The 19303-nt window shown below is 41.7% G+C and overlaps 1 protein-coding gene across 1 annotated transcript in view; it reads right to left on the reverse strand.

Annotated features, from left to right (window-relative positions):
* Positions 1–19303, reverse strand: part of MED27 (mediator complex subunit 27) — a 1926959-nt gene that overhangs the window by 106611 nt on the left and 1801045 nt on the right. The gene's annotated exons all lie outside the window — the stretch shown is intronic.

Below are 19303 nucleotides of genomic sequence, written 5' to 3' on the forward strand. Positions count from 1 at the left end.
TTAGCATCTATTTTAACTAAAACGTATGTACTAAACAAAAGGGATGAGGAGTAGCGACCCAATTTGATACTATAGCATCTGTAAGTGCTAGCAGCACGAAGCACACTAAGCACCAAGTCAGACTGGAAAATGATACTTTGTAACACTTTGTCCACGACTTGTATAAATAGGAGACCAGTTCTGCAACAGTAGCAATGCTGACAGAAACAAAGCAATAGAACAATTGAGCTTGTACAGACCTTATCTACAATATAAAAAGTAAAGCTCAAACACTTACAATGAGATACTCCACAAGCTGAAGGGAATGGGCAGCTGCTGTGAGTAAGCCAAGATGGCTCCAGGGGTTTAAAAAAGCTTTGCTGGGACAATATTGGAGGAGTGGAAGTGGTCACAGGTAATGTGAAGTAGTTAGTTCTTGTAGAAAATCACACTCAGGAGAAAGTGAGCAGCAAATGCTGCAAAAAAACAATCTATAGACCTGATTTCAGCGATGTCCTTTCTGGATAGATACCTAGTTTGAAGCAGACAAAAAGTGACAGTTTGAAGCCCCCCAGGCTAAAGATTGCAGAAACCTCGCAAGAATGAAGACTCGGAACACTGGAATTTTACTGAGGGAAAAGAATGTACAGTTGTGTACACTTACCATAAATGTAGATGTTTGAGTCTACTCACTGTCGCAGTTATCACCTGTGGGTTATCCTTGGTGTGGTAGCCCTTAGCCGGCCCGAATACCAGAGTCACTGTTTTTCCGCATCGGCTGCTGTCGCTTGTTGACTGATGTCAGGTCGTCAGTGCTATAAAGCAAGGCAGCCGACTCCATTACATCAGTTTTTCTTGCCCTAACCAGTCACAATCTCCCGGAAATATGATAAAGTGGTCCTGGTGGCTAAAATCCACTGTAAGAAGCTTATGTCTCCCTAAGGAAAGAGAATATAATGGGGAAGGAGGGAGGGAAACCAGGACTGCAACAGTGAATACACTCGAACATCTACATTTATGGTAAGTATACACAACTGTAGTATGTTCTTCGTGTTTCACTGTTGCAGTCATCACCTGTGAGAGGATTCCCAAAGCTGAGGAGAAGAGTGGCAGGATTAGTAAGAGACCTAGGCCTGGGTCAGCATGCCCTGCAGAAATGCACAGCCAAACCCTGCCCTAGCCTTAGAGAAAAGAGGTAGGTGGTAATGCTTTGTAAAGGTATGGACAGAAGTCCAGGTGGCAGCTTCCAAGATGTTCCTGGTGGGAACTCCTCTGAGGAATGCTGTGGAAGTGGAGGCTGCCCTAGTGGAATGGGTATGAATAGACTTAGGGGGCGGTTTCCCATGTAATCTGTAGCAGAAATGGATACAGTGTGATATTCGTTTGGAAATGGTTTGCTAGGAAATGGGCTTCCCCTCTGCCTCTGGGGCAAAACTGACAAGAAGTTGGTTTGTTTTCATGAAGGGTTTAGTACAGTCCAGATGGTATCTGAGCTGTCTGTTCACATCTAGTGAGTGCAGAATTATTTGCCCCCTATTTTGAAGGTTAGTAAAGAAGGTGGGTAGATGTATGGCCTGGTTGAGGGTCACATTAGATACCACCTTGGGCATAAAGGAGGACTTAGTCCTCAGGGAGACCCTGTCTGATAGCCAGTAGGAAAGCAGTCTTCCAGGAGAGGTATCTCAGTTCTGTTGAAGCAGCAGGTTCGAAGGGTCGTAAGGTTTATTTATTTATTTTTTATTTATTGCATTTGCTTACCGGGAAAGTCCACTGGGCCTAAAAGAGCCCATTTTCATTGGAGGCCCGGGGAGAAAAACTCCGACAAGAACATAGATGCAGAAAAAAATTAAACATTAATTGGTACAGAAGCAGAAACAGCGTTACACATAGTGGTTACAGTAATATATACAGAATATATACATAAAAGCAGGAATTTAGTTGGTTGCCAGATGAATTCGGAGTGGTAAAAAACAGAGATAAATTAATCAGCATTACTGTACCAGTATCAACAAGTGATGAAAGAGAAAAAAATAATAAATATGGAGAAAATATCATCAGCCACTAGTAGTAAAAAGCATAGGCGTTTAGTTATAAGAACAAGGAAGAGTTTAGGTTATAGAGCAGGTACACAGCCAGGAAGAGTTGAGATGATTTTTCAGTGTTTGTTTGAAGGTGGTGGTGCTGCCTGTGTTTCTTATAGAAGGAGGAAGTGAGTTCATAGTTTGGCAACAGTGAAGGAGTAGAGCAGTTGACCAGCCGGTAAGGTGTTTTTCTACTTTTAGAAGTAGATGATTTTCAAATCTTAGTTGCCTGCTGGGTTGGTACTTGGCAAGTAGAGTTGAGAGTGCAGGACAGTCTGTGGGTCTGTAGATTATTTTGTGCGCTGTAGTTAATTGGGTGAATGAGAGATGGTGGGGGAGTTCCAGCCAGCCTAACTATTTCAGTGAGTTACAGTGGTGGGATGACAATTTGTCCTTGGTGGCAAATTTGGCTATTCTGTTGTAACACATATGAAGTTTGGATTTTGTAGAATTTTGGATATTAGTGAGGAGAGGGGCACCATAAAGGAGACAGAGTAATAAAAATGTAGTTGCAAGGGTTTGTCTAGTAGAGAGGCTAAGAAAGTGATGGTGTCTACACAGCATACTGAGTTTTGGTGTGTTTTTTGATGTTACTGTTTATGTGTAGGTCAAAGTTTAGGTTTTCATCCATAATAATGCCTAGTAATTTAATGTGTGGGACGACTTCTATAGTAATATTGTCTTGGGCTTGTATACTGAAGAGTTTTTTATCTAAGGGAGTGGTTTTCTTAGGGGTAGAAAATTACTAGTTTAGTTTTTTTTTGGAATTAGGGCAAGATGACTGTTAAGCATTCAAAATTCAATAGAGATGAGGGCCTTCTGGGTGATCTGTTCGAGTTCAGAGCTGGAATTTGCAGGGCATATTATTGTAGAGTCATCAGCATACCGGATTACTGAGCATTGTGGGAGAGTGGTGTGAAAGTTGTTAATCAAGATGCTAAATAAGACAGGACCAATTGTGGACCCTTAGGGTACCCCTGTGGAAGTATTGAGGAAAGAGAGAGTAAGACTGTTGCCATTTGGTGGACTGCTGCCTAGTGGAGAGATAGCTACTGAACCATTGTAGGGTAGGTGGGGAAATGTGGAGGGTAGATAGTTTAGAGAGGAGGATAGTGTGGGAAATGTCCCAGGCTGGCGTGGGTGGCCTTCTGGGAGGTCTGATATTAGAAGCCGCTCTGAGGAATTGTTTAATCAAAGGACGTGAGAACAGGGGCTAATCTGTATCAAAATGAGTTGAAATGGCTGAGGCATGGATTTTAATAGAAGAGAAGGAGAGAACACTATTGTGTAACTCTGCTAGGTAGTCCAGGATAAGATGGATGGAAGGTTATGAAGAATTGCACCCCCTGGACTGGCTCCAGGAGCAGAATCCTTTCCATTTCCCTGTGTAAGATTTTCTGGTGCTGGGCCTTCTGGCCTCTGTGATAATGCCTAGGACCTGTTTGATTAACAGGGGCCCCCTGTTTTCCTGTAGAGTATTAGCCAAGCTGACAGTTTGAGAGTCTGCAAGTCTGGATGCAGAATCACTCCCCCCACCCGAGTCAAGAGGTCTGAGATCAGAAGAAGCTGCCTGGGAGGCTGTAAGGTCAGGCTGCACAGTAAGGGGTACCAATGCTGTCTGGACCAATCCTGGAGCAATGAGGATGGCCTTTGGTCTCTCCTCCCTTATCTTGATCAGTACCTTGGGAATAAGAGGTAGATGAGGGAAAGTGTACACAAAGAGGGAGTTCCAGGGGAAGGTCAAGGCATCCACCTTCCAAGCTAGGTGGTGATGCTCTCTGGTACAGATTAATTTCAGCTGGTGATTGAGGTGCGAAGCAAACAGATCCACCTCCGGAGTTCCCCAATCTTGAGTGAATTGCAAAAAGATTTTTCTGTGGAGCTGCCATTCATGGGGGTCCAGTAAGTTTCTGCTTAAGTGGTCTGCCAGGGTGTTGTTGATCCCTGGTAGGTTTTGGGCTATTAGGTGTAATCCCAAGGAGGAGGCTGTCAGCCAGAGGTTCATGGATAGCTTGGCACAGAGAGTAAGATTGGGCCCCTCCCTGTTTGGTGATGCACCACATTACTGTGGTGTTGTCTGTTTTGATAAGGAGAACCCTTGGCCTAAGATGGGGTTTGTAGGATGTCTGAGCCTTTTGTACTGCCATCATTTCCTTCTGGTTGATGTGTAAGGGAAGGTGCTGGGCATCCCAAAGACCTTGGCTGCACCTTCCTGCTAGGTGAGTGCTCCAAGCAATGTCTGAGATGTCAGTGGTGATAGTCTGCCCGGTTGTGCAGAGGATGAAGGGAAGACCATTGTTCTTGGCACAGGCACCTACCCACCAGAGAAACTCAGCCCTTATATAGGGGATCAGAGGAAGAGAGATCTCTAGAGGCTGAGAGTGCTGACACCAAAGGTTCTTTAGATACCACTGAAGTTTTCTCATGTGATGCCTGGCCAGAGAAATTAGAAGGATGCAAGATGCCATGTACCCCAAGGCTTGCAGGAACTTCCTTGCAGTGAGGTGACTTCTGGAAGCCAGCTGGGTAAAGTAGAGAGGCAGGAAGCTCTGCTTTTCTAGGGATAGGAAGTCCATTTGGGATGCTGTGTCCAGCAGTGCTCCCAAGAAAATCATCTTCCTGGAGGGTGTTTGCTTTGATTTCTTCTCATTGAACATGAACCCTAAGGAAGTTAGGAGGGTTTTGACAAAGAGGAGGTCCTGGAGCAGCTTTTCTTTCCACTATGCCTAAATGAGGCAGTTGTCCAGATAAGGGTAAATCTGTACATTTCTCTGTCTGCAAAATGGTATGGACGGGGCTAAACATTTGGTGAATACCCTGGGAGTAGTAGATAAGCCAAAGGGTAGCGCAGAGAACTGAAAGTGTTTTGAGTCTGCTCTGAAGTGCAGGAATTTCCTGCAGTATTCCCTTATGGGGATGTGGAGGTAGGCATCTTTTAGGTCTATGGTCACTAACCAGGCATTTTTTGTCAGCATAGGCAGCAGCTGCTGCAAAGGTAGCATTTTGAATTTGGGGACCACCAGGGAGGTGTTCAGAATAGATAGATCTAGGATGGGGTGCCAAGTGTCCTCTTTCTGGAAACAAGGAATAGTCTGGAATAAAAGCCTTTGCCTATTTGATCTGAGGGGACAGGTTCTACTGCCCCTTGGGATATGAGAGTATGGACTTGTTTCAGTGCCTCCACCCACTGATTTGGAGGTAAGCCTGGGTACCCTCTTGGAATTGGGAGTTCGTTGAAAGAGAATTTGTATCCCTGAAAAATTATCTTTAAGACCCATTGGTCCTTTGTAACAGAAAGCCAATTTTCTTTGTAGAGGGAGAGCCTTCATCCTAGTTTTTGGTGAGTGAAAACAGGGCAGAGGGGGATGGAGTCATTGAGAGGTTTTGACATAGAGGGATGGCTTAAAACTCCATGCCTTTGGGGCGGACGTGGTCCACTGTTTAGTTTTCTGCTGTCTCTGGGAAAGGGGCCTGGAAAGTCTGTCCCTGCGGGGCTTACTTTGCCCCTGTCTGCTAGGTGCAGGAAAGGACCAGTGCATAGAGGGAAAGTTCCTGCTGAACCTGGGAGGTTGTACCTGAAGGAAATCTTTTACTGTTTGCATAGATTTTGCTTTGTCTTCCATCTTTTTAAGCATCTCTTCTGCTTTTTCCCCAAACAAGCAATCCTTATCCAGGGGTACATCAAGTAATTTAGACTTGACATGATCAGGGAGAGGTTGTTCCTTCAACCATGCATGTCTCCTAATAACAGATCATGACACTGCTGCCTTGCTTGAGGCTTCTAGAGCGTCATATCCACAGTGTATGGAGTGTGTGGCCACTTAACAAGTAGAGTGCAGTAAATCTGCTAACTCTTTAGAATTGGCACAGTCAGGAAAGGTAGAAATCTTTTGCTTTAATAGTTCCAAAGTGTGTTGTTAATATTTTAGCATGTGGAACTGACAGTTGAGTGCTCTGATAGCTAAGGTTGCAGAGGTGTAAACTTTTTTGCCCCATCTGTCCAGAGCTCTGGCATCCTTGTCAGAAGGAATGGGATTCTTAACAGAGCTAGCCTTAGCGCCTTTAGGTCATTATGTAATGACATCCAGGTCTGCAGCAGGATTTCTGTACAGGTATTTGTGAGAAGCCGGTACTCTGTAATACCTGTCGGGTTTACTGGGAGCAGGTGGGAGGGTGTCAGAGTCCAAGCTGGATTCATGGAAAACATCATCCACCACCTCTAAGATGGGGGGATGGCCAAGTAAACTCTTTTATTCTTTTCTTAGACTGAAGGAGGTCCTGGGATTCCCAGTGGAAACGTGCCCTGAGGGTGTGAAGGGTTTCCCCAAAGGAAAGATCTTCTGGTGGGGAGGCAGAAGGAATGGATTCCTCTGCATCTCAATCCTCATAACCAGTCAGAGGTGGTTGTTCCTCTTCAAAATCTGAATAATCAGATTCCTCAGAATCCTGTTCTGTCAGTATTTCAGGAGAAGGATGTTTTTTCCTTTTAGAAGTTGTGGCCTGACTGCCCTTGAAAAGGGAGACAAGATCCTCCGCCATTTTAAGCATTTGAGCTTGGGGTTGGTGCAGCAGGAGTAAGATGGTGGCTAAAGGTAAATTTTCTAGGAGTGGCCTGGCTTCTAGGGCTAAGAGTATCCATTGACCTCAGAGAAACAGTAGTCAGATGAGAAGACGTTTTTGTCTAGATTCAGTAGTGTGAAAGGCCTCCTTGGAAGCTGGTGCCTGCATCGCAGCTCCGGACCCAACCGAGGCAGAGACAACCAAAATCTTGGAAGACGAAGAAGATTTCTGCGGCATACCGGACTCCGAAAGGATCTCGGTAGAGGCCTGCGTGTATAATTTATCGGGCATCAGGGGCTCCAAAAGTGCCTCAATGAATTCCGGAGAACTGATGACCTGCTTAGCGGTAGAGCCGTTGGACGGCTTAGCCTTGTGTGGCCTGTCTCTATCTTTATCTCTACATTTTTTCGGAATGTCTACAGATTGTTGGCTGATGGATACCATTTCGGAATGCCAAGACGGAAGACGAAAATACCTGTCTTCAATAAGAGCTCTACGACGAATGGTTCTCGTGTTAAAGAGGGCACAGAACCGGCAATGGGGGACGTCGTGGTCAGGGCCTAAACAAGTGGTGCAGTAAGAATGGAAGTCTTGGTGTGGTATCTGCTTTCCACAGGCGAGACAATTGTTAACTTTTTCAGACATCGGTCAGTGCAAGAAAAAAGGATCCCCATCGGGGTATTTAGCTTTAGACATTTTCAGCTGTAATTCAAACTCTGGTAGCGACTGACCTGCATACTTGCGAACTGCTTCTGCTATGGGCTCCGCGGCAAGAAAGACTGATGTAATGCTGTCGACTGCCTTGCTTTATTGCACTGACGACCTGATGTCAGTCAACAAGTGTCAGCAGCCAATGCAGGAAAAACATTGACTCTGGTATTCGGGCCAGCCGAGGGCTACCACAGCAGGGGTAACCCACAGGTGATGACTGCAACAGTGAAACACGAAGAACATCCACTTGGCTACCATAGCAAACTTTTCCCTTTCCCCACTGTAATGCGATCTCGGAATTGGTATATTTACTTGGGGGGGTGAGGGGCAAAGCCCCCACATATGTGGGTTTGATTTGGTTCAGTTATTGTTTTTTGTGGTGATGAACCAGTGGTGCTTTTACAGGATAGACTAGTAACAATGAAAAGCACACTGGTGTTACCCACATAAAATCACCAACCTTTTATTACAGATACAAAACTTCACTGACTAAGCGCTTTCAACCTGGTAGGGCATCTTCAGAGTCAGTCTATACATTTAGTGATAATCATTATATACTTTTGGTGGTCATCAATGTAATCAAGGCTAATTGAATGCAATAAGTCACATCATCTAAAGTACAGTTTTGTACCTACCATAAATGTAGATGTTCGAGGATTCCATTGCTGCAGTCCTTACTATTGGGTATAGTCCGCGTCCAGTCGGCCCGAATACCAGAGTATAACGCCGGGTCATGTCGCCTTAGACTGACGTCAGTACGTCAGGGGACTAATGCGCATGACCGACGTCATATCCTCAGTCTTTTCTTGCCCCAGATGTCAGAAGACCCTAAAAAGACAAGGCCCAAAATACCTGCACCAAAAACATGTACAATATATACAAGAATATATACAAAATATAAGCATGTAAACTCACCTACATAACCACCCCTAAACACAGAGGGGAAGGAGGAGGGAGGACTGCAGCAATGGAATCCTCGAACATCTACATTTATGGTAGGTACAAAACTGTACTATGTTCTTCATTTTCCATTGCTGCAGTCCTTACTATTGGGTAGAATCCCAAAGCAGAGGTAAGGGAGGCTGGCAAATTATAAAGAAGTAGGAGCTGACAACATGCCTTGCAAAACAGCTGTGGCAAAAACCAGCCCTAGACTTAGAGTAGATAGGAAGGTTATAATGCTTAGAGAAAGTATGCACAGAACTCCAAGTAGCTGCTTCCAAAATATCCTTAGTTGCCACCCCCCTTAGAAATGCTGTTGAAGTGGCAGTAGCCCTAGTGGAATGAGGCCTAATCCCAGCTGGAATCTCCTTGCCATGATGGGAATAACAAAATGCAATGCAAAAGCCAATCCACCTAGAAATAGTTTGTTTTGACACAGGCTTGCCCTGTGAACTCCAAGCAAAAGAAACAAACAACTGCTGAGACTGCCTAAAATCCTTAGTCCTGCTCAAATAATAACGCATGATTGCCTGTGTACATCTAAAGTGTGCAAAATCTTTTCCCTTTATTTTGGGGTCTGCATAAAACGTAGGCAAATGAATAGTTTGGTTTAAAGCCACACTAGAAACCACCTTAGGCATAAAGGAAGGATTAATGCGTAATGATACCCTATCCTCATGGAAAATCAAAAGGGCTCTACTGCATAAGGGCCTGCAACTCAGACACCCTCCTTGCAGAAGTAATAGCCAACAGAAAAGCAGTCTTCCATGAAACCACAAGTATTTCAATTCAGCAGTAGCTGCAGGCTCAAAAGGTTGTAGAGTAAGTTTTTCCAACACATAATTGAGATCCCAAGCAGGAGCAGAAGCTCTACGTGGGGTCTTATATTCTTTGCCCCTCTAAGAAACTGCTTGAACAAAGTTGGGGATGTGAAAACAAAGGTGGTCACAATCATAGTGAGCTGAAATTGCTGCAGCATGAATCTTAATAGAAGAGAAGGACAACCCTTTGTCCAATAACTCGTAAGATATTGAAGAGCCACACTCAAATTAGGCTCAGAAATCTCCAAATTCTTTGCTGTACTCCAAAATAAAAATCTCTTCCATTTCTGCATACACTTTCCTTGTACTAGGTCGTCTAGCTTCCATAATCACATTTAAAACTTGTTGAGGAAGTTGAGACCTGCTGTAGCTTCAACACAGAATATGCCAGGCTGTTAGATGAAGAGAGTGAAGCTTGACATTGAGCAGATGACCGTCCTTCTGAGATAACAGATGAGGAATCAGAGGTAAAGGCCATGGAGGCTTCTTTACCAGACTCAGTAGTGGGTACCAGTGTTGCCGAGGCCAATCTGGAGCTATCAAAATCATCCTTGGCCTGTCTTGTCTGACCTTTAATAGTACCTTTGGAAGAAGAGGCAGAGGTGGAAAGGCATACACATGAAGGTTTTTCCAACTGAAAGACAGAGCATCCACTTTCCAAGCTGTGTGATGAAACCCCTTTGTGCAATACTTTGGCAGCTGGTGGTTTAGTGGAGAAGCGAACAGATCTATGTCTGGAGTTCCCCATGACACTATCAATTTCTGAAATACATGAAGATCCAGTTTCCACTGTGGGGATCCATGATTTGTCTGCTTAACACATCTGCTAAGGAGTTCTGTGCTCCTGGCAGAAACCTTGCCTGAAGAGTTAGTTGCAAGCTTAGCGCAGTCTCCCATAAAATCATTGCTTGCCTGCATAGAGGATAAGAATGTGTTCCCCTTGCTTGTTGATGTACCACATGACAGTTGTGTTGTCTGTTAGAATCAACACCTGCCCTGGAAGAAGTAACTCCTTGAAAGCCAGTAATGTCTGAACTGGACTGCTAACATCTCCTTCATATTGATATGTAGATGCTGTAGTCTGGCAGGCCACTTGTCTTGTATCCACTTTCCATTTAGATGAGCTCCCCAAGCAATGTCCGAGGCATCTGTCGTTAAAATCTGACTCGCCTCTGGCCGGGTCACAGAGAGTCCCTTGTTTAGGTGACATTCCTGAGCCCACCACAAAAATTCTCTTTGAAGGCAAGGTATTATGTGAATGACAGTGTCCAAATCCTGGCAGTGCTGTGTCCATACATTTTTGAGATACCATTGTAACTTCCTCATATGCAGTTTGGCATTGGGAAGCACCAGAATACAAGATGTCATGAACCCTAATGCTTGAAGGACTGTCCCTGCAGTCAGCACGGACTGATGAGATAGTTGATGGAAGTAAAGTGAAAGACTCATTTGTTTGTCCGGGGTTAAAAAGGCCATCTGGGCTGCTGTATTCAGTCTCACACCCAGAAAGCACATGTCTTGAGAGGGTACTAGACTGGACTTTATTTCGTTCACAGAATACCCTAGGCATCTTAGCACTGCTATAACATATTCCAGATGCTGTAGAAGGTTTTCTTTTTCTTGAGCCAAAATCAGGCAGTCGTCTAAGTAAGGATAGATTTGAATTCCTTGTAGCCTGAAGTAAGCTATCACTGGAGCCAGAACCTTTGTGAATACTCTGGGCAGTAGATAAGCCAAAGGGCAATGCAGAGAACTGATAATGAGAATCTCCAGCTCGAAACCGCAGATACTTCCTGCAACTTAGCCTGATAGGCACATGAAGGTAAGCTTCCTTGAGATCTAAAGTTACCATCCAGTAATCTTTGCCCAGCAGAGGTAAAAGCTGTTGTAACGTCCAACATCTTGAACTTGGGAATGTCCAGATAAGTGTTGAGGAGAGATAAATCCAAAATTGGTCTCCACTTGTTCCCCTTCTTTGGTACTAGGAACAGAAAAAGGTTTGATAAATGGGGTTTTTTAAAAAAAAAGGAAGCCTTTTTTTGGGGATAAAGCCAGGGGATGCTTTCCCATGTAAGAAAATTTTCCCTGGGGGGGTTTTGCTTTATTTTTTTCCATTAAATAAACCCAAGGGAATTTGGGGGGTTTTGAAAAAGGAGGCCGGGGCTTTTTCCAATCCTTAGGCATTTCCAAAAAGGGAAACAATTTTCTTGGAAAAAGGTATGGGGGCTAACTTTTGGGTGAATACCCTGGAGTGTAGCCAAAGGTAGCAAAAAAAAGTTTTGAGTTGCTAAAGGGCGGGAATTTTCCGAGTTTTCCCTTTAATGTTGGGAAGGACTTTGGTCATGGTCACCCCAGGTTTTTTGGGAAGAAAGGAGACTGTTCCCGGGGAAAAAATTTTTTTGGGGGCCAAAGGGTTTCAAGAAAGACTGGTTGGGGGCCAATGCTTTTTCTAAAAAAGGAATACCCTGGAATAAAACCTTCCTTTTGATCTGGGGGAAGGTTCTTCCCCTTTTTTGAGAGAATGGATTTTTCACCCCCATGATTTAAATTCCTTTGGCCTTTTGGAATTGGGAGCCAAAAATTTGTATCCCGGGGAAAAAAATTTAAGCCAAAAGGGTCCTTGAACAAAAAGGGTTTTTTCCCGTGAAGAGTTTCCCTCCTAGTTTTGTAGGAGGGGGAAGGAAGGGCCCCTTGAGATTTTACATAGGGATTTTTGCCCCGGGGTTTGGTGGTCCACTTTTTTTTGCGTTTGGGATAGAAAATTGTTTTGGCTACTTTCCCCTTCTTTGGTCAGGAAAGGACAGTGAAAAAAAACCCCCCCCTTTCTAAACCCGGGAGGTGCCTGAAGGCTTTTGGTCTAGATTTGCTTTTTTTCCCTTTTTTGGGGGGGAAACCTTCTGTTTTTCCCCAAAAAGGGAAATTTTAGGAATAAGTAATTTGTTGAATGAAAAGGTTTTTCTTAAATCCTTTTTCCCCTTTAAAGAGACATTTTCCTTTCCCGGGGTTCCGGCGTTTTCCCAGTGAAAGGGGCCATTGGGTAAAAAGGAGAAAACCCTGCCCCCCCAGAATTGGCAAGTGGAAATTTTTTGCTTAAAAGCCAATGTGTGTTTTTACCAGTAAACCTCCCCTTGATTTTGGGAACTAAGGGAATTTTACCCTTCCCCCCAATTTCCAAACTCTGGCCCCCTTTGCAAAAATTTTTAACAGCTAGCCTTAGCTTTTTCCATTTTAAAACTCCCCAAACCAACACGGGTTGGAGAATCCAAACTTGTTTCCCTGTCAGTTTTTTGGGACGGGGGGGTGCCAGAGAACAAAATTATAAAAACACATCCACACCTCTAAGATACCAATTAAAATCTTATTTTTTCAGACTGAAAACCCGGGGAATTCCCATAAATTCCCCTGGGAAAGTTTCCCCAAAAGATTTTTTGGGGGGAAAGGAAAAAATTTGGATTTCGCATTAAACCCCAATAACCGGGCAGGGGTGGGGTTAAAATTTCTTTCCCAATTCCCAAACCCTTTCCTTCTTTTTTTCAGGGGAAGGATTTTTCCCAAAAAGGTTTCCTTTCCCCCTTGAAAAAGCGGGTCCTCGCCATTTTAAGCATTTGAGCTTGGGGTTGAGTGCAGCTTGGAGTAAGATGGTGGCTAAAGGTAAAATTTTTTCTAGGGTTGGCCTGGCAAGCTACAGGGCTAGAGTATCCATTGTTGACCTCAGAGAAACAGTAGTCAGATGAGAAGGCGTTTTTGTCTAAAGATTCAGTAGTGTGAAAGAGCCTCGCGCTTGGAAACTGAATTTGCCTGCATGCATATCGGACCAACCGAGCAGAGTGGCTCTATAAATCTTGGAAGGCGAAGAAGATTTCTCGCGGCATACCCGGACTCCGAAAAGGATCTCGGTGAGGCCTGCGTGTTATATATAATTGCTCGAGGGCATCAGGGGGCTCCAAAAGTGCCTCCAATGAATTCAGAGAACTGATGACCTGCTTAGCGGTAAGAGCCGTTGAATGACTTAGCCTTGTTAGCCTGTATCTCTATCTTTATCTCATACATTTATTTCGGAATGTCTCTACAGATTTGTTGGCTGATGGATACCATTTGAATGCCAAGAAACGGAAGAGCGAAAATACCTGTCTTCAATAAGAGCTCTCTGACCGAATGGTTCTGCCTGCGTGTTAAAGAAGGGCACAAGAACCTGCGGCAATGGGGGCGATAGGTGGTCAGGGGCCTAAACAAGTGGTGCAGTAAGAATGGAAGTCTTGGTGTGGTATCCTCTCTCTGCTTTCCACCCAGAAGCGCGAGACAATTGTTAACTTTTCAGACATGCGGTCCAGTGCAAGAAAAAGGATCCCCAATGTCGAGTATTTATTTACTAGCAGACATTTTCAGCTGTAATTCAAACTCTAAAGGTAGCTTTGACCTGCACGTACTTTGTGAACTGCTTCTGCTACATATACCGGGCTCCCGCGGACCAAGAAAAGACTGATGTAATGCTGTGGAGCGACTGCCTTGCTTTGTGCACGCGGCGACCTGAGTGTCAGTCAACAAGTGTCAGCAGCCAATGCAGGAAAAACATTGTGCGCGCTCCTGGTATTGGCCGGGCCAGCGGCGAGGGCTGGCTACCACAGCAGGGAGTAACCCACAGGTGATGGCTGCACGAATTGAAATACGAAGAACATCCACCCGGCTACTCACATAGCAAAACTTTTTCCTTTCCCCACTGTAATGCGATCTAGGACCGGAATTGGTATAATATTTACTTGGGGGGTGAGGGGGGCAAAGCCCCATATAAGGAGTTTGATTTGGTTCAGTTGGCTGTTTTTGTGGTGATGAACCAGTGGTGCTTTTACAGGATAGACTAGTAACAATGAAAACGCACAATGGTGTTACCCTATAAAATCACCAACACTTTTATTACAGATACAAAGAAACTTCACTGACTAAAGCTTTCAACCTGGTAAGGGCATCTTCAGAGTCAGTCTATACATTTTAGTGATAATCATTATATACTTTTGGTGGTCATCAATGTAATCAAGGCTAATTGAATGCAATAAGTCACATCATCTAACAGCCTTTTTATAATAATTAACCCTGTAGTTACCCATTGAACTATTTCTTGTGTAAACTTCAGAAATCAGTTCTTACTAAATAAGTACAATAGTATACAGTGATAAAAATACAAATCAAAATATTTCCTGTACAATCTTAAATGTATTAAAAAATGTTGAAATAAACTGCATAATGTTAAACAATAAAATCAAAGATAGAAACAAACAGTGATAAGTAAACATGTCATACATCAAATTAAATATGTATTAGTCATTAAAAAATAGTGTATATGTAAATAATTAAATAAGTAAATGTTGGCTCATTGTTCAAAAGTTGTTCAAAGTATATTGGGGAAGTTTAAATACTGTTGCCCTTTGTGTTTAATATGCAAGCTAGGGATAGAGTGTCATTGATGCCAGGAGCATTGTTGGCATCTATTCGAATCTGCCAAAGGCATTCCCTAACCCCCAGAATAGTTTTGTAATCTCCCCCAAACTCTTTAAAACAAAGCCTATCTATAACAAAAAAATATATTTTTTTAAATTAGCACAGTTATTCATATGGTTATATAATGAATTAGTAGAGTTCTTATTTTTGATGTCCCTGTAATGTTCTAAAATTCTATATCTCAACTTTCTAGTAGTCATACCTATGTAAAATGCTGGACAGGAAAGACAGGGAGCTACATAAATCACCACATTGGTGTTGCAGTTGCAATAACCCGGGCTCTTCAATGTCCACTTAAAATTCCCCACAGAGACATAGGGGCCATCATTAATATATTTACATGCTTTGCAACTGCCACACTTAGCCATCTTGTGAAGAAAAAACAAGCACTGATTCCCAAACGAAGAACAGGTATTTCACTATGTTTATTTTCGGACTGACACGAACAAAGTAAAACAATTAAAACCATAAAATATGAAACCATCCAACGTAAAGCGTCCGACTTTATCCGGACTTCTTCAGACAAACAGTTCCATTCTAAAAAGCCAAAATTCAAATAGTTAACACACAAAGCACTGACCAATCAAACCCAGCTCCATAGTTAACTAGTTGTTAAAGTAACAACCACTCTGTTAAAATCAACTGTTGTACTCAAGTTACCAGATAAATTGTAAAATGTTGATGATTCAACTAACAGTGCCCATAGACAGAGAGAACTTAGTCTAAGGGATGAAGGGAATATTTCTAATGACAATTCGAAGGCGAATAAAAACTTCTCCTTAGCATTTACTTTCACTTATTGCCCAGAGGCCCTAGACATTCAGAAAGTAGTGAGAAAATATTGGTTTTGCCTATCATTGGATAAAGATGTTTTTATTAAGACAGACCAATTTCCAGTTATTACCTTTAGGAGGGGATCCAACATGAAAAATCTTTTAGAAACAAAATGTAAAGTGAAGAAAAATAATTTGGGAACACATAAATGCGGTGCATGCAAATATTGTACTTTTATTGACACTTCTAACATTTTTACAGTTAGAAAAGAAACATTTGCAATTTGGGACGTATACAACTGTAACACAAGGTCACTAGTCTATTTAGCCCAATGCCAACAATGCCCGTCATACTATATAGGGAAGACAGACCGTCGATTAAGGGACAGAATATATGAGCACTTATACGCAATTAGTAAGAAGAAAAGTGAAAATGCCTTAGCTAGGCACTGTGAGCAGAACATTGGACACAAATTTAAATTTATGGTTATTTGTCAAATAAATAATAACAACATAGGAGGTAGATTTTTTAATGACAACTATATGAAACTACAACTTGAGAAAAGGGAATTAAGTTGGCAATTGCGCTTACAAGCATGTATGGATCCAGGTCTGAATGAAACATGCTCAATAGCGTGTATATTAAAATTAAGAAGCCTTTTGAGGTAGGTCACCCTTAAGTGGACCCTGTAAGAACCAAATTTTAAGTTGGTTTCCCAAAAGTAGGGAATGTGGTTCACATACGATACGAATCTAGATTTATAAATAAAAATTCAGTAAGTTAACAACATTACAAAATGGAACATTAACATCATGAGTAAGAATAACTGATAGGGTGACTATTGAGTGTATTAAAATAGGTAACATAATAGAATTGAACATCTAATAAGACCGTAATGATTTTACGTAACTTAATTTAATATCATTAAGTGGTCGGGTTGATACGAACTGACCATAGGTTTATATGGAATGTGAACGCAAATGACCTGGCACTGTAGTTTCATATATATTATCTATTAGGACCATAGGAATTGTCATTACAACTTATGTTATGTAAACAGGTTGGAAATCAGACTTAATCATGTTCGGAGGGGCTATACAACTGCCTTTTATATGAGACAATAGGCCCCATGTATACAGGTGTATAACACTTTGAGTAAGAAAGTCCCAAAGTTGATCTATTATTAGTACTGGAATAAGGCACATTATATGAGGTGGTATGGGACAGTGAAAGTACATAACAATCTTGTAACCATTTTAAACTGATTGGAAGATTAATTGAACCTAACCTAAAAGGGTTAACAGCAGCGTTTACAAGATGATAGAATGTTTGCACTTTAAACAGATTTTTGATACAACGTTTGTACCAATTAATTATTTTAAGATGTACGAATATTTAAATCTATAGGTGACTTGTAAGAAGGAAGGAAAGAACATTTTACAATTTATCTGGTAACTTGAGTACAACAGTTGATTTTAACAGAGTGGTTGTTACTTTAACAACTAGTTAACTATGGAACTGGGTTTGATTGGTCAGTGCTTTGTGTGTTAACTATTTGAATTTCGGCTTTTTAGAATGGAACTGTTTGCCTGAAGAAGTCCGGATAAGATCTGGACGAAAAGTGCTTTACGTTGGATGGTTTCATATTTTATGGTTTTAATTGTTTTACTTTGTTCGTGTCAGTCCGAAAATAAACATAGTGGAATACCTGCTCTTCGTTTGGGAATCAGTGCTTGTTTTTTCTTCACAGTTGTTGGAAATTCGTTTATTGGTGTTACACTTAGCCATCTTGGCAGGTCTTTGACCAAAAGTTGCCGGTGTTCTCTCTAAACACTCCTTAATGTTTAACCCCCTACTGTTGATAAAAAGGGGGATTTTACCCAGTGTGTCATAAAGGTCTATAGGGATTATGTCTTCCCAAGTCTTCTGAATAATGTTTTTAACCTCCATGGCTAGAGAATTGTGCTGTAAAACCATTCCAGTTGGAATATTTTTGTTGTCTCGTTTAGTGGTTCTTGCTTTATTATTGTCAACCACCCTTTGTGTGTCATTCAAAATGGGGATAAAAACAGTAGCCTTTCTTCTGGTGACATCTTTTTGAAGTAAGGCTAACATGTCCAAAGGGTATCCCCTTTGGACAAACAGGTCCCTCAAAACCCCCATTTCACTGTTGAATTTACTGTCCTCACTAACAATATGTGACAACCTAATCATCTGTCCCTTGGCCACGTTCTTCTTAATGTTATAGGGATGACAACTATCAAAATGTAGAAAAGAATTACTATAGGTTTTCTTCCTATAGATGTTGGATTCTGTTACACCATCTTTGATATATAATCGTAAATCCAAGTAATCTATCATCTTGTCAAAAGTAAAAGTGATCTTAGCAGGTTTTAACATATATAACTGCCAATTGCAATTAGCTACAATGAAATACCATCAGCAGCAGTAACAAAATAAGTGACTATACCAATACTTGCAAATAAATTACATTTCAATTTTTTCACCCTGCCTATAAAAACAATGAGCCTATCAGAAATGGAAGAATGAGGCTGCACATGCACCACATTCATGGAGCTGCATACTGGGAATAAAATGGAAGTGTTTGTGTTGTCATTTTATCATCTGCACTAGTGTACAATACCAATATTTTAAATATTCACAAAAATCAAGATAATTGCCATTAGAGAATTGTTAACCTATACATTGTCACCCTGACTGGATAATGAACCCAGCAAGACGTTAACGTACAGGTAATACCTGCTGAAAAAACAAGTCTGCCACTTCATGGCAGCTGCTATGAAGCACAGACAGTATAAAAAAGGCAAACAGCCACCATTTTTTACACTCACTAAACACAGCCTTGCTATTTAAGGACTATATTTTTTTTAAAGATAAATAAAAGAAAAAAGAAAGAAAAGTGTTTATATGCCCTTCTTGCATGTGTGTGAGAGGCAGAGAGCTTAAGCAGAACACTTACAAAACGCTGACTGCAACAGAAAGTCCATCAGACAGGATTCAGCGAATAAAAGACTTACAGAAGTATGAAACTCTTAATGTCCAGTATTAATGACTAACTTTAATCCCCAGTGAATTACCAGAAAATAAGTCTCACAGGATCACAACATCCAAACAGAGAGAAGGTTTAATAAACATTGAGGAGAACACGTCTAAGATGACTTCCCTGCTTAGTTTAGCAGAAGCATATCGGTGTCAAATGGGAATGAAAATCAAACCAGATGCAGACAGAAATCAGGCAGCAAATGAATGTGCCAAAAAAAAAGAAAGAATATAAGGTGAAGGCTCAGATGAGAAGGCAAAAATATGGAAAATGCATACATATAGTTCTAAGTACAGAAAACTCCTGGAACAACCTCATGTCGATCAGTATTTAATGCAGGAATGGTTAAGCACAGGTGAATTTAAACCAAAAGACAAAAGGTTAATATTAGTAGCACAATATAGCGAGTTATGTACATGTTGGTTTACAAAGTCTATTGAACATGTTGGAGAAACAGACAAATGCAGGTTTTGTAAAACAGACTTGGAAACGGTCACAAATCTTGTTGCTGGGTGTGATACACTAATGGCAGAATGCTTGTATACTGAAAGGCATAATAATGTGGCAAGACTGCTAAACTGAGGATTGTGCAAACAGTATAATAATGAAGTAGCTCAGAAGCATTAGAAACATGAGCCACAAAGCATCATAGAAAACAATGACATTTATATCACATGGGCTCACCCATTAATTACCAACAGTTCAAAAAATAGATGCAAGAAAACCAGATATATTAGTCCATGAAAAGAAGACAAAAGTAGCTATCACTGAAATTGGTACACCCACTGACTACAGTGTCTTACGTACAGAGAGATACAAAGTCATAAATTACCAGGTTTTGCAAGCAGAAAGATTCCCAGACAGTTCCAATAGTAGTAGGG

This window comes from Protopterus annectens, chromosome 16.part0, assembly GCF_019279795.1.
Source record: "Protopterus annectens isolate FY-2018-M chromosome 16.part0, PAN1.0, whole genome shotgun sequence".
In the NCBI taxonomy this organism is placed as follows: Eukaryota; Metazoa; Chordata; order Ceratodontiformes; family Protopteridae; genus Protopterus; species Protopterus annectens.